Source organism: Gambusia affinis, linkage group LG15 (assembly GCF_019740435.1).
Source record: "Gambusia affinis linkage group LG15, SWU_Gaff_1.0, whole genome shotgun sequence".
Lineage (NCBI taxonomy): Eukaryota > Metazoa > Chordata > Actinopteri > Cyprinodontiformes > Poeciliidae > Gambusia > Gambusia affinis.
In genome coordinates, this window is record NC_057882.1 from 3,222,229 (window position 1) to 3,233,764 (window position 11,536).

An 11,536-nucleotide genomic window follows, 5' to 3' on the forward strand; every position below is an offset into this window, starting at 1 on the left:
AACATAACTGTTGAAACACTAACATAAGCACTGGTTTCATAACACTTATGTTTAAAACAATTATTTGGAAAAATATTTATCCTGCCTGAATTTGTTCAATGTTATTTAATTGCACATAAATTAAAAGTTTCTGTCTGTCCGATGAAATTATTTTTAAATGTTAAATCAGATGATCTTGAGTTACTTGAGTAACCATTTTACCAAACTTTTTTTTTACTCTTACTTGACTAATTAAATTCATTTTTCAAGATAAATTCTAATGTGCTAACTTGGCTGTTTAAAGTTGGACATGTGTGTTAAAGTTTTGGTCATCGACTAAAGAAATCTTAAAGTAGATTGAAGTTGATATCAATGCTTTTATTTTGAAGTGGTTGAAGACCATTTATATAACAGTTCCACTTCCTCTCCTCTTTTTTTTCCTAAGAACATTAGAACAAGAAATGTAAAAGAACAAAATAAACCTGAACATTAGGAAAAGAGATAAACAAGAATACAAAATCTTTATTATGCAACATGTAAATTATGTCAAAATGAAATTGGTGCATGAGTATTGTAGTTTTCAAGGACAGGTAGAATTTTAGCACTTTAGTATTAACTTCTACTAACATTAATGGAATCTACAGTTCCATTAGTGTTAGTGGAACTAATGTTTAGGATTAGTGCTTTAAGGTTATCACAACCAAATTTTAGTTAGCTGTGGCCACTACTGATTACATTAACCAGGAACTGACAATACACAGGCATGGAGAGCATCGGGTCTTTATCATACAATGTTTTGTCAAAGTGGCTGCTTCTGATTCTTCTTAATTATTTTTTGAAAACTTCTTAACTTCAACTTGAATAATCATAAATCCATTCAGAAACTTTGCAAGTCCTTTAGACCTTGGATTAACATTGGTGTGAAAGGGTTTTACACTGGCTAGACAGATATTTCTTGTAAGTTATTCTTGCTCCAATAAAAACTTGCAACTTGTAGCATTATAACTTGAGCTGAACTTTCAGCCTTTGTAGCAAAGGAGCAGAAGAGAATGAAGAAACTGAGTTGTTTACCTATTGGCCACCATTGGCCTCCATGCTCCTTTTTGTTTTGTTTTTTTTGTTTTTTAACAAATGTAACTTTTGTCACTTGAGGATTCAGCTGAAGCAAATTCACAATTACTGTGAATACCAGAGATGATGTTCGCGCAGGCCTCCCATCAGATGGGCCGATATGCTTTTTTGCCCTGAGGTGACAAACCGTGATGGCTGCGCTGTGGTCTGTCAGTCAAAATCCCCTCCAGTATCTCAGGGTTCACAAAGAACAACTGCAATCAGTGGAGAAGACCAGCAGTGAGAGTGTGGCTGAGAGGAGGAGGAACAAGCAGAAGGTTACAGGCATGAAGACATGACGATTCATTTGGGGTCAGTGATAGTGTCTCCCTGTGAAGGAATCTGTTTTTGCAATTTGTAACTTTTATAAACAAGTTTGTACATTTGTTTTTACATAATTTCAGAAATTGAAAGCTTTCTGTTCTATTAAGTCTTCTTTTATTGACCTGACAGAAAACAAATAAACTGCAAAAAAGAAAAATCAATTTGATCCTTTCATGCTTTGCCACTTATCTGATCTCAGGTCACTGAGTCTTTTAAAGGAACTCCAGTATGTTTGTCTGGAAAGTCTGCTTCATTTGGAGAGATGTGAATGCGTATCCAAACTCTGATGCTGAGCAATAAAGTGAACTCTGCTCCGCCTGCAAACCTAGGTCACAGTTTGGTTGAAGTTGTGGGGTCTTCCGTCAGTCTTCTCTTGATGTTGATGTGGTGATGTTGCAGAAAAAAGACTCTCGATGCTTCAGACTTTGGTTGAAAAGCAATGTTTTACTACAATACTGCAGCCTAAGTCAGCATGACCGAATTGTGAGGAAATTCTGACACAATTGTAGTGAAATTCCCTCAATCATTGGACAGCAACCTGTTAAAAGGGTTCTGATCAACACATCCTCTCCTCAAAGTTTTCATGATATGGTCTTCCTGATATGGGCGTGTTCAGGTCACAGTGGCGGTAAGTCTGCAAAAGTCCACAAAAGTCCTCATGTGTGATCAGACACTACAAAGTGAACTTGGATGCATATGTGAACGCCAACCGGACCAGAGACCACTCCAAAAGCAGGAAGCAAACTACAGTACAGGGCATTCTGGGTAAATTTAATCAAACCAAAATTGTGAATTTGGCATTAGCAGGAGAAATGGCATCAAAAAGACAAAAGAGAAATCCTACAACCTCTTAGTTTACATTTTGCAAAGAAGGAAGTTGTGCTCATGTCTCCTCCATAGTTTGTCATGTTGTTTCCTTCAGTGGTCCTTGGTACAGCACCACCACAAGCAAGTGGGGGAACAGGTTTTTTTAAAGGGTTTGGTTCGATTGACACAGTGCAGTGTGAAAGAGAACCATACCAGCTGAAAATGTAACAAATGTATCATGAATAAAATATCTTCAGGAATTACTACATGCACATAGCCCAGTGCATCAGTTCCATGTGTCAAAATTAACTAGAAGTCAAACCAAAGTAGCGCTGGAGACTCTACAGATGTGAATCAGTGTAAGAAACTTATTATTTAATCTGTGACATAAACATAACATGATGTAGATTTACAGATTCTTCAAAATGGGACTAGAGAACAATCTTATGATTCAGGAAAAGGCCACAAGAAATGTTTACTCAACTGAACAGTGACTCTGAAAAGTATGCAGTGTTTGATACTACATCCCCATACTGTCATGATCCTGAGTTATTCTGTGTGTGTCTTGGTTTAGTTATTCTCCATGTCTCTTGTCTTGCCCCATTATTGGTTTCAGCTGTCCCTGGTTCCTGATTGTTCCCCGTGTGTATTGAAGTTCACCTGTGTGTTTTATTGGTTGATGGACTCTCTGTTTGGACTCCTGTTCTCTACCCTGTTGAGCTTCACTTGCATTTTGTCTCAGTTGCTGTGTTCCTGAGGTTTTTGCACCTCTTTTGATCCCATTAAACTTTTTTTACCTCTCCGCTGTTGTCTTCTCGTAATTATCCTCATCATCAAACCACCGACTCTGTTTTACAGTGAACTTGTATACATTTTTAAAAAGTTGTTCAAATCATTGTGGGTGGTGTAAAATTCAAATAAGTGACCTAATTAACAATGACTTAAGTTACGAGGTGTTACAGCTGGCTTAATCCAATATCATCTTTATTTTCCCTAATTAAAACATTTTTGGCCATCTTTTGCTCAACTCTGATCATCTTAAATACAAAGCCTAGAAATAAGGATCTCCACATAGAGCAGCTTTTCTAGTTAAGCTCAACCTGGAGCTGGGATAACATATGGCACATGGGCCAAAGGATCAGCTTTGCAGAGCGCTAAATGCTATCCTGTTTCTCTGTGGTGACATACAGTTGGTTGTTGTTCCCCGACAGCTGCAGTTCATGAATGCTCCCCCTTGTGCCACGGCTGGCCTCTGAAGCAGGAGCAACATGTACATTTTAAATAAAAAGACCCCAGGATGTGTTCAATGTGACTGAGCAAAGACAAAGACAAAACTTCTCAAAGTTAAAGTTGCATAGAAGGAAGGTAAAATGAATAGCATCTACTGTATGTCACAACCAAACAATCAATTTTGTTTCCCATTTATATTACAAGATAATGTGATGCTTGTGATTCAAGCTCATTGTTATCCTCTACACTGTGTTACTCCATCACATAAATTCTGAATAAGTATGTCAAAGTTTTGCAGTTTTAAAGTGACAAAGTGTTAAAACATTCATGGTGTGCACAGAATTCTGTAAGGCTAAAATCTATCCATCTAATTCCTGTTTGTCTTTACAGGGCTGCAGGAGGCTAGTGCCCATCACAGCTCTGCAGACATTAATGGAAAAAAATAACGACTTTCTGAAATCTCAGAAATATTTCTAAATAATTGATTAAGTTTAAGTTTGTATTAAGTAAATTATTTCTTGAATTTTTTTTTTTTTTTAAACTAGTATTTCCACTGGCAGACTATTTTAATTATGAGAAGAATTTCCCCATGTTATAAGTGAAATAATCTGCTAGTGTTACTAGTACTTTCATCAATATTAAGGAATTATTGGTTTAAAACTAGCTTCTGTGTCTTGCTAAAACGTACAGATGAAGAAATAATGAGGAAGGTTTCTGTTAGACAAATTTATGGGATTAAGAGAGCAGCCTCTGGAGCCTCAAGGTGGAGGATCCTCCAGAGGCTTGTGGTGCATCAACCTACTATTGGGCCCCTAACCAGAGCTCACAAGCAGAAAGTCTCTGACCTCTGACCTCAACCCTATTGAGAAACTTTAGAGTTTCCTCAACCAAAAGATCTCTGGGTCTAATGCAGTTCATATCAAACCAGAAGCTCTGGGAAGATTTTCTGACATCCTGCAAAGAAATTCCAGCAGAAACTTTCCACAAGTTCAATGGATCAAGAATTGTGCTGTGATATCAAAGAAGGTTCTATGTTAACATGGAACTCTTAACATCTGTTAAGATGTTTTTGATTGAAATAGCCTTTTGATTTTAATACATGAGAATACTTAATGCTGCAAATTCAAAGAATGACTGTTTGCAGTTCTTTATAATCCATAAAACGTTTAGAAAATCTGCTCTGCATAATAATTTGGAACAGTGCATTTTGAGATTTTTTATTTTTGAAAAAAATCTTGTTCTCTTTGGGAGCTTCGTTCAGTAAAATTTGATTTGTACTGTAATAGTTCATGACTTGAAAATTATCCTGACCATCATTTGCATTGACCATTTAAGAAAATCTGAGAAAATATCACTTGCATAATAATTTGGAACATGGAGGATTGGAACATAGAGGAACAGTACTTGGTAAAATGTTGTGTTTCTTGTAGCGTTCTTACTGTTCTTGAATCAATATAGATTCCTTTTTCACAAGCCAGAGTCCGAAACTGTTTTGGTCAGTTTTCTATCATGCACTCAAGCAATTTTCTTTACTAATTCCCACATGCATCTCGATAAAATTAAGTGCAAGAGCATAATGCACCATATTGATATCTGACTTGTCAAAACACAGCAAATTACCATCTCATCTTAGACAACCTGAACTCAGCTAGATAACATCCTCCCATCAGTTCCTGTCAGTCACCTGTCCATGACGGTGCGTTCAAGTGCTCGATTCTCTAATCTTTCATCTACATCCACGTCTCCTCTTCCCAACAGTCATGAGGTCATCAGGACTAATCATGATTGATTAATCATGATCAATGAATGGATGGATGCATTAATGGAAAGCGGAACACTTGGCTTAATTTATTATATTAATCAATCATCCATCAATCAGTCATCCATCCATCCATGATCGATCAATCATCCATCCATATATTCATTAAAATATTAATTGATATTTGATTATGTTGTTCGTAGATTTTAGATGAGATTTTTACTACAGTCTGTTAGTTATTATGTCTTAGTCTATAATTTGTACTAATAATAAAACATTTTAATGTGTAAGATCATTCATAAAACCGTTACATATAACAATTACTTCTCAATGAACAATCTTACCCACCAAATACAAGCATTTGACTTTGTAGTTTTCTACATTTTTTCAGCGTGAGCTGATGTTGCAGCAAAATAAAAAAATAAATAAATAAAAATAATAAATCATTTTAAGCCTTTTGGCTTTCAGCAGCCAGTATGTGTGAAGGTTGAAGGTTTTTCCAATGTCAGTCTTATATTTATTTCCTCCATCATCACTCAGTCCGGTCCTGTTGGCCTTTCTTTTCTCTCTTTTGCCTCTGAATCTGCACTCATTCTGCACAGATATTCCCCGGTGTGTGCGCTGAAATTAACAGCACAGACATAATGTACTGTATTGACATCTGCACATGTCAAAGCACAACAAATTATCTTCCCATTGTCTTGCCGAGAGACTCGCTTAGATTTGATCCATAGATCATCTGCACTCGGTGCTCATCAAGCTGTCTCACTCATGGGGGCATTAATGCATTTTGATGATATCAGCGTTTCAGGAGCCATTAGGAGGAGCAGAGAGCACTGATAGAAAAACAACAGAAAGCACAGAAAGATACAGACCTACCTGATGGGGAGTCCTTCGTATTTTGATTGATTGTGTTTTCCATAAGGGTTTGTTTATCTCTCATATTTTCAATAAAAGCCGCGCAATAACTTAATGGAACATTTGCTCTGAGAGAAATGGAATCATAACGGAGAATGCCAGTGCATCTCTTCAGGTTTATTGTTCTAATTCATGGGAATCCTTTGGGCCAAACCTGCCCGTCACTCTCTTTGGCAGGAAGTCTCGTTCTGATGCAACAAGTGAACAGAAACACACACTGGAACTCAGACAGCTACTGGAGCAATCACACGGAGAATCTGTGGACAACAGGCATGTTTACAGACAGACAAACACAGCAGACAGATTAATAAATGATGTCTGTGATGTATTATGAATGCCTCTTGTTCATTAGACATTCCCACGTTCAACAGGCCACTCCGCAGGCCACAGCGCTGTCCTCACGTCCAGCCCTTTATGTGGCAGATCAGAGTTACTCAAATATTGATTAAGACTAATCTGAGCGGTAGAAGCACATGACCGCAAATTTTGTTTGATGGGAGCTAAAAGAACGTTGCAAAAGATCTTCCCCCAATAAACGGTTCAGGATTAACTTTAATTTTTATCAGACATTATGCAACAAAAATGATATTACAATTATTAGGAAACATTAGCACAAAGTCTCTAAGGAGCTTTTTATGTTTGTGTCATGGATTCACTTTCTTGTAAATTAGTTTTCTTTTCTTATTTCAAGTGTACTAAGATATTTGCACTAGAAAGATCAAAACTACTTCGCAAGATTTTGTGTGTTTGCAGTTTTGGACATGGATGTTAATTTACATTTATTAGTAGAAAGAAATTCAGAAAGAAAATCAGAAACAAAGAAAGGAAAAGAAAAAGAAAAGAAGAAAAGAAGAAAATGAAGGCTCTACATTACACTCATGTAACATTTTGTTTGCCCACAAAGTGATTGGTGCTAAAATGATTTCATAGTGTTATTAAGGTCAACCCAAGTACAACCTATGGCACTGATACCACTATTCAAGAACCTTAGGTTTGAACTATTAGTTTTTTTCTGTTAACTCATCATCACCATCCACATTACTACCATGTTGCATTTCCTTTCTGCTCCTATTGGCTGATTTCCATCTTGCCTCTCAGCAGACACTCCGACCTAAAAGAGCAGCAGACTGAGGATTAAACAGCAGCTCAAAGATCACTGAGAGGATTAAAGGGAAGAATGAGGATGGGGCAGTCACAAGACACCCTGAGAGATGAGAGGGGAGGAGCAGGAAAGGGGCTGATAACTACTTTGGTTTTTAGGCTCCACCATGGATACATCTGGGTTCTGCCCCTGCTGCTTCAGCCTCTCTGGGATTTCCTTCAGGCACAAACAGATGCGGGCAAGCTTGTCGGCACCTATGATAAGATAGATGTGTAAAAAAAACCTTTGACATAAAGATTTCTTCAGCTACAGAAACAAAATCTGACATTGAAATTTTTATACATTTTCGACCTTTAATTTGTGACAGAGTTGTTGCTCTTGTTGTCCCGCTAAATGTAGGGGACAGCATTTAGTGGGACAGCATCCAAAATTTACTTCTAGTTATTTTTGGATGCACTGATCCACTTTTTCACTTCCAATACCGATACAGATATCTGAGGTTTGGTAGTGGCTGATACTGATACGATCAAGAAAAAACAGCTGAATTGACTTAAAACTCTTCGTTTTTAATCACAGACATAAATGAAGTGAATTACAGCACACAGTACAGCACAATATCGTCACAAGCTTGATCAAACGTAAAAATGACACAACTTTAATTTTTAACAGTAAGTGTAAAATAAATGATACAGAAAATAAAATAAAACTCCTTTCAAATGGTTCAGAAAGTGAAATTATGCATTTTAAATATAGTGTAAAATAAATAAGAAAGCACTCAGAGCTCAAACATAGATTTGGACTGAATAGATCGGACGACATCCACCCACAAACAGCAGAAATCTGCAAATACTCGAGCTTCTCTCTGGAAATGCTTATCACCACCTAGTTCAAATGTTCCCAGATATGCATTAATAAACAGAACAGAAACCATCTTGGCGCTACCATAAAATCTAACTTATATCTGCGCTTTCACAAAAAATCCTTGTTTTTTTACTGTCTGCTTTAACCATTTCAAAGCTCAGTCTGTGTAACATTCTACTCATTTTAGAAAACTCATAAAACTCTTACCATCATAACTTACCTTTTCCTGGTCTCACAGTCCAGACCACATTTCCATCAGGTCACCAGGAGCAGGACATTTAAAGGCAGGGGGTATTTAATTGCGGTCATTTAGAAAACAAGGTCCTTTTTTGTTTTTAAAGGTCCCATTGACCTTTGACCTCCACAGCCTGGCCTCTCCGTTGGAGCTGATGGCTGCCAAACAAAAGGACCTGCAGGCCATCATGTCGCTCGACAAGTGTCGGAGCGCCAGGGGTCGACCGTGTCGCCATCCGTCCACGTCTAGACCCGTTAGCACCGGCTCCACTGCACACACACAATGGCAAAATCATTTCAGGAGCTAATTGGGGGGAATAATTGGATTTTTATTGCATTTGCTGAACCAGTTTTCACTTAACAGCTGTTTAATTGATTGCAATGAAAAGACTTGAAAGGCGACATAGTTTGTGTTTTGTTATAAAGGGAAATGTAGTTCTTTTGAATCAATCAAGGCAGAAATGGCAGCTTGAATGGAAACTTTTTATTTACTTCTAATTGAAATTGACTCAATCTGTGTTCAACAGAAACATTCCAAATGTCTGAATATATTTACACAACCTTTCTAGAAGCTTTACATACAATCATAAACTCACCGTTGTTCTGCTTGATTACTGGAAAACACTCTTTTTTCGAGGTTTTCCGTTAACCCCTCATCTCCCACCTGCAGCTTTTCTATCAGCTCAAATCATCTCTCAGAATCCAAACAACAGCTTTTATTTTGCTTTCAAGAGACTTTTTAAACAATCCTTTATTCTTCTCCTTGTCTATTATTGTTTCCAAGACAACAGCTGTCACGGTGACTCAAACTGACACTTATCTCTGATGTCCACTCAGTGTTTTGTGAGGTGAGGTGGTCCTCTTTGTTAGACAGTCAGTGTTTTGTTTCTGAGAGTGCGTGTATCACTTCAGGCCCCTGTATTAGGTGACCTGCTGGCGGGATATTCAAAAGTCTTACAGCTCATCCACTGTGATTGTGCACTGGCAGATTTATTTGATTTAATTCTTGTTCAAAATCACAGATTTTAATAAGACGCGGTAAAAGTAAAGTCAAAATAATGTTCCTATAAGCTTCAGCTGTCGGTAAAGAATCACGCTGGTTCTGACTGACAAATGGTCTTAAACAAAAAATAAAATATATTTCTTTAAAAGCTGAAAGGGTTCAAGTACTCTCATACACCAGCATGTGAAAACTTGAGTACTAACAACTCATGTGGCAACTCCTATAAAAGCTACAATAAATAAAAAATACAAACACAAAACAAGACCAAAACACAAGATAATCCCCTTGTTGGATTGTCACAGCTGTAGCTTCTTAAGGTCTTTCTTTTAGTTCCCACTAAACCCATCACTCCTCATCTCTCCTACATATCTGAGAATTATGTGTGTCTCAATACCTTTTATATCCTGCATGGTGGACGTTTGGCCTGAGGCCTGTTAGAAAACACAGTGTGAGCCTATAACATCTGTCTCTGACAAACGTCCAGCTGCTGCCGTTATCACCACTGCTCTCTGCTTGGTGTCTGTCGCCGTCTGGAGTCCAGCTGACCAACAGAGGCAGAGCAGCAGTTAAACACACAGGATGTTCTTCCTAACAGCCTGATGCTCACTGGATAACAATCAAGTTCCAGTTTAGAAACCAGCAAAGTTGTTAAAGAAATATCCCTCAGCCATTAAACTAAACTGTAACGATTTGGGAAAAAAAATTTGTCCTATGGCCTAGTTAAATAAAATCTTTGCTCTTCATGCTCTGAATTTGCAGTTTAATTGTAAGTAAGTCTGTTGTGTCTACCACTAGGTGGTGTACAAGAATAGATGAGAGAGGAGAAGGAAAGGAGAAGAAGAGATAAGATGGAGGAAAGGAATGCTGATGTTACTGTACTGCTGAGCAAGTTATGAATAAAAGCTGTTAAGAGTTCTTTGTCTACTTGAGCTTCTACCTCGTCCTGGCTTCCAAACATAACAATTGGCGACGATGACGTCTGTACCCATGCCTGCACCGTTCCTGCCCTGCAGTGGAGAATCTACGATTCCGTTTTCCACGTGGCGTAAGATGTTCGAGAACTACTTAACGGCTATTCATGCTACTGGAAATTCCTGGTCCGATGCTAGACGTCGTGCTCTTCTAATTCATGCACTTGGCTTCGAGGGACAACGTTTATTTTACACCTTGCCTAACGTCGGGACTTCATATAATGAGGCAATGACGGCGTTGGAACTACAGTTTGCACCGAAGGTGAACGTTGTTGTGGCAAGACATCAATTCCGACAGAGGACGCAGATGGCGGATGAGACTGTGCCTCAATACATGGCTGCTTTACGTGAGTTGGCTATCACATGTGCTTATGGAACCATGGAAGATGAGATGCTACGGGATCAGCTTATTGAAAAGGCTTATGCACCGGAGGTGAGAAACAGACTTTTATTGGAATTTTCACTTACATTGGATACTGCTATCACGCTGGCGTGTCAAGTGGAACATTCTCTTAAGTCGTCCAAACTCCTCAGTGGAGCTACTGCTGTCCACACGGTTGCCCAGCGCGGACTTACTCAACGCAAAGATAGGGGCCAGAAAGCCGTTTCTAAAAATAGCCACACCCGCACTTTGCGGCAGACAGCGAGAGCCTGTTATCGCTGTGGATCTACAAATCACCTGGCGAATGCACGAGACTGCCCTGCAGCCGCAGCGAAATGCAACAGCTGTGGTAAGACTGGACATTTTTCTAAAGTTTGCCGCTCCGCTAAACAAGTTAGGGAAGTAATGCCTGAAGTGGTTGTGCTCATGTTGACCGCAAAAGAAGTTAACGCTGCTGATAGGCTACTTTGCAAAGTGAACATTAAAGCTGCGTCAGGAGAGTCTACTGATTGTGAATTACTGATTGATACGGGATCATCAGTTTCTATCATACCAGAGACCTTGTACAACAGACATTTTTCTGAGAGCACACTAACTGCACCTCATGTGAAACTAGTAACTTACTTGAAAGAGGACATCCCTGTAATAGGATGTTTGGAAGCCACAGTTACCCTTGACAACAACACTGCTCCTGCTTCCTTGTATGTGGTTCAAGGAGGATCTGCATTACTCGGAATGGACCTAATAAAAGCACTGAAATGGACATTTAGCCATGATTCAATCAATGTCCCATCTCCTGAACATGCTTCTTCTGCTGCACCTGTGTTGCTAACAAAAACAGATGCTGCTTCTATTG

General features: G+C 38.5%; 1 long non-coding RNA gene across 1 annotated transcript; it reads right to left on the minus strand.

The window, feature by feature from the left end:
* Nucleotides 1-7,172: 7,172 nt before the first annotated feature.
* LOC122844989 lies at nucleotides 7,173-8,993 on the minus strand. Its single transcript, XR_006372960.1, has 4 exons — nucleotides 8,921-8,993; nucleotides 8,311-8,594; nucleotides 7,376-7,483; nucleotides 7,173-7,238 (listed from the first exon to the last, which is right to left on the minus strand). It is a non-coding gene; the product is annotated as an uncharacterized LOC122844989 (long non-coding RNA).
* Nucleotides 8,994-11,536: the final 2,543 nt, after the last annotated feature.